This window comes from Pteropus vampyrus, unplaced genomic scaffold, assembly GCF_000151845.1.
Source record: "Pteropus vampyrus isolate Shadow unplaced genomic scaffold, Pvam_2.0 Scaffold330, whole genome shotgun sequence".
Lineage (NCBI taxonomy): Eukaryota > Metazoa > Chordata > Mammalia > Chiroptera > Pteropodidae > Pteropus > Pteropus vampyrus.
In genome coordinates, this window is record NW_011889111.1 from 652,550 (window position 1) to 656,606 (window position 4,057).

General features: G+C 49.2%; 1 pseudogene; it reads left to right on the forward strand.

Moving 5' to 3' along the window:
* Positions 1-1,545: 1,545 nt before the first annotated feature.
* Positions 1,546-1,663, forward strand: LOC111730717 (annotated as a pseudogene).
* Positions 1,664-4,057: the final 2,394 nt, after the last annotated feature.

Genomic DNA, 4,057 nt, shown 5'->3' on the forward strand with positions numbered 1-4,057 from the left:
TGCCTTCCGACGCTGAGGACATGAGCGGCTTCTCCATGAACACACGTGTTTAACTGGGTTTAAAGTTCCAATCAGATTGTTTTCTCCCGTCAACCAATGTAGAAGTTCCCAGACTCCGCGGCTCCGTCGCACCGTTTCTCGGGGTTTCCCACAGTGCCCCAGGCCAGAGGAACGCCTCGGGGTTAGGTTAAGTCGAGTCCGAGCAATGCGATCGATGTGTGTGTCCTCTTAACATAGTCGCTGTTTGGAAGAACAATGCCCATCAATTAGAAGAACTATTACTCTGCCCAGAAAGGACCGCTGTCACTGACGGCAGGGACGTGCGAGCTGGCTGGGCACTGGGCAGCCTCTCAGACCGTGGACCAGGCTGGACGCCGCCTGCGTTTCCTGGTTACACGTGGCGGTAACTGCTTCTCATCACAGCGGCAGCTCCGATGGTCTCATAAAGATGTCATATAACAGAAAGGGATGCAGCACATTCTAAGTCGAACCGTGAGCCACCTCGAGCTAGGGCTTTGCACAGACGACACTGCCTTGGAACTTTAAATGTCCCATGGAGCCCCGTGAGTCTGAGGGCGCTGAGGGACACAGTGTGGGAACCGTGATGGCCCGAGAGCTCAGCTATGGAAGCGAACTCTCAGAAAAGTCAGTCACGTGCAAGTCCTCCACCGTCGAAACGTCTGTTTAGTTGTGGGGGGGCGGGGGGCTCCTCTGGAGGGAGACTGGAGGAGCAGGTAGGAGTCGAGGGGCCACCCCCCACGGTCTGCCCTGCCCGGCTCGGGGCAGTCTGTCACTCACGTGACGTTTCTCACAAGAGTCAATGTCTCCTGCCGACAAAAATAGTACTTTCCATCCACTTCATCCTTCCGTGTAAGAAACAACGTGAAGTGGTAAAAAGGGAACAAGATTTAGAGGTAACTGGAGGGGGCCCTGTCTCCCCCATATGCCGAGGACCTAGGCAGGTTACGGGTCCCAAGCGGCCTGATGATAACCGTGTGAAACACCCGAATAAAACAAAGCTTTCGAATCGACGTGCTGAGAATCATCCCGTTACCAAGCGCAGCTCCGGCTCCGCTCCCTGACACTCTACAGGGCAGGTGTGGGGTGGAGCCTGGACCCCTCCCTTTAGCGAGCGCCCCCTACTCTAACCCTAGGGACACAATTCAGGCAGATCACATGCTGGGCCATATTAGCAAGAGACGTGTTTAAAACACTTGCAGACGTGTATTTTCACCTCCTCAGTAACATTTTAAGGTAGACGGGACTGGCGGTGTCCGCACTGGCAGGGACGACAGAGGCAGCCCAGGTCCCTGCGGGGTCAGAGGCTGCGATGGCCACGTACCCGCCATCCGCACATGTCCACGCACCGACCTGTGCATTCCATGAGGAAAGCAAAATACTGATTTTCATATCTCTGGTACTTAACAAAGCATAAACGTTTAATAAAAATATTTTTTTTGAATATACAGAAATACCTAATATTTCAAATAAAGCACATTGTGAAAATTTTTTCGTTTTTTCTCAATCAACAAAAGTCCTGCCAAGGTCTACGGCCTTGCCACCATGAACGAGCCCGATCCCGTCTGATCTGGAAGCTAAGCAGGGTCGGGCCTGGTTAGTACTTGGATGGGAGACCGCCTGGGAAGACCGGGTGCTGTAGGCATAAAAAATTTAAAAAAATAAATAAAAGTCCTGCCAAAATGCTCCCCCACCCCCCAAAAAAAATCCTGAGCTACAGTTTTCACAGAGCAGAAACTTCCTTGTTTCCCAGTAGCTGAGCTGAAAGTGACTGTCCCACAGCTGGGGAAGGAGCGCGAGGTCACCCGGCCCACCCCGGAATGGAACGCCCACTTGCTGCTTAGTCGCTGGTCTAACCGGACGCGGGGCAGGCCGCGCTCAGGTGGCCCAAGCGGGCAGCGTCATGTCCAGTGAGCTGGCCTTGGTTCCGCTGACTCGGAAGGTCGGCCCCGGAGTCAGACGGGGCCCACTAGCCCATGGGGCCGCCTTCCTGGCCTTTTTTTCCTTTTCTTCTTTTTGCAGGGGAGAGGGTGTCATGAAACCCTTGAAATAAAAGAAGATTCATGGGAACTCAGAAACCAGTGTTAATAAACACCTAAGATTTTAAAACTATTCTGTAAAACCAAATAGTCAATATTCTCCTTGTAAAATATTTTCTACTGGGAATGGTTTGACTTGGGTAAGGTATGGCTTCACATGGCTCATCTAATAACGGAGAGACAGAAGTTTTTGACACTCATTCTGACCCAGGTGCACAGTTTATTCAGCTGCAGCTGCTCAGGCTGCTCTTCTCATTCCACAGTGGAGCATCTGGGAGAAGCTTGTATTCCCGTCAAGTTAAAATGGAAAGACATTTAGTCTGGAAGTTTGTATAGTGACAGTCCCCATTAAAAAGGCACAAGCTATCACAGTTTGGACCCGAGGCCCAATGTCCACACTGCTACCCACCACGGGGCGGCGACCTGCCCTCGCAGACTTAAAGGCAACAGTGCATGTGAAGTCATGGGCCGCGCCACGCCCCTCTCCGCCGGCCTCGAGGCAGCCGGTGCCCTGGCCACCACGTTCGGAGGAGCTTCTGACTTTGCATGTCCACAGCCACAACAGCACACAGTGTCCCCGCGTACTTTCTGTCCTCAAGCACTCTCCTGGCAAAACCAGTTTGTAAACTTTTACCTTACTCATGAGGCAGGTGTCTCTTTTGCAATGCAGGCGGGGAGGATGGCGGCCTGTGTGCAGTTTCTAGACCAGAGGTAGAGATGTTTTATCACGCTGTCCATGAGGCAAATTACAGCGATCCGCCCAAAGGCCTGATCTCTCCTCCTGTAAATGTTGTCATTTTATTCATGTACAACCCGGCAAACCAAGCTTTGGAGGATTTCAACGACCTGCCAGAGATCCCTGAACCAAGGGCGAGAAAGCAGAGTCCACCACGTGACTCCAGATCCTAACACCACGCTGACGCCAACACACTGAACTGGTGTACGTGAAAAATACCACTGTTTAGCTAATCCAGACACTATGGGAAGCAATGGCAGTGTGAATAACAGAGTGTGAGTAAAAGATAGATTTTCTCTCACGCCGGAATGTGTTTCTATACCTGCATTTGGACACGGATGTTGCCAACACGCTGATAATTCATAACACTCTGGTTCCCCCAACACGCTGATAATTCATAACACTCTGGTTCCCTGAGCCCAGGACAGGTAGTTAGCAACCTAGATTCTGAGCATACCTCATGCCCTTCTCTGTTTTGATGGCTCTTGGGTTTGGAATTTCCAGACCACACAGGGAGACGAATGTACTTACGAGGAGGTGTGACAATAGGCCTGGCTCAGATCCCTGGCTGCTGTTTTTGTGAACTGTAACGGAGAGAGAGACAGGGAAGGTGACACCGACAGTGGCACAGGCGAGAACCTGTGGGAGGAGTCCCTGAGTCCACGCGCTGAGTCCCTGAGTCCACGCGCGGTCAGGACTAGGCAGGCAACACTGCCCAGTGATGATCTGCCTTGCTACCCCATCACCGAGGAGAGACAAATGCTCGGAACTAAAAAGGGACTTGAACTAATCAATTTGCAAGGGTACTTTCAGACTGAAATGTTATCTTATCTTCTGAGTTTCTGAAAGAATTAGTTTGGGGTCGACTAAAAATCTTGGGAAGGAATAGACATATTAAACCTTCCGATAAACATTTTTCTATTTACGGGCTTTTAAAATCACTAAAATGCCTGTAGCATGTGATAATAAAAAAACCCTAAAGGTTAAAACTGTCTTATACAACATGCGGTTGAGATTTTCATTAAATAAAAACACCAAATAATATTAAATCAATACAAGTAGTATATACTTTTAGAAAATGTGTAATTTTAAAAAGAAAATGTAGATTCAATATACTGAACAGCAAAAACATAGCCCAAACCACCCTAACACAAATGATGACTTCTAAAAAATTTTATTTTAATGATAGATAACATTTTGCATTTTGATGTATTCTTTTGCAAACTAAGTTCTGGGTATTTTTTTATATATAGCAATGAAGTCC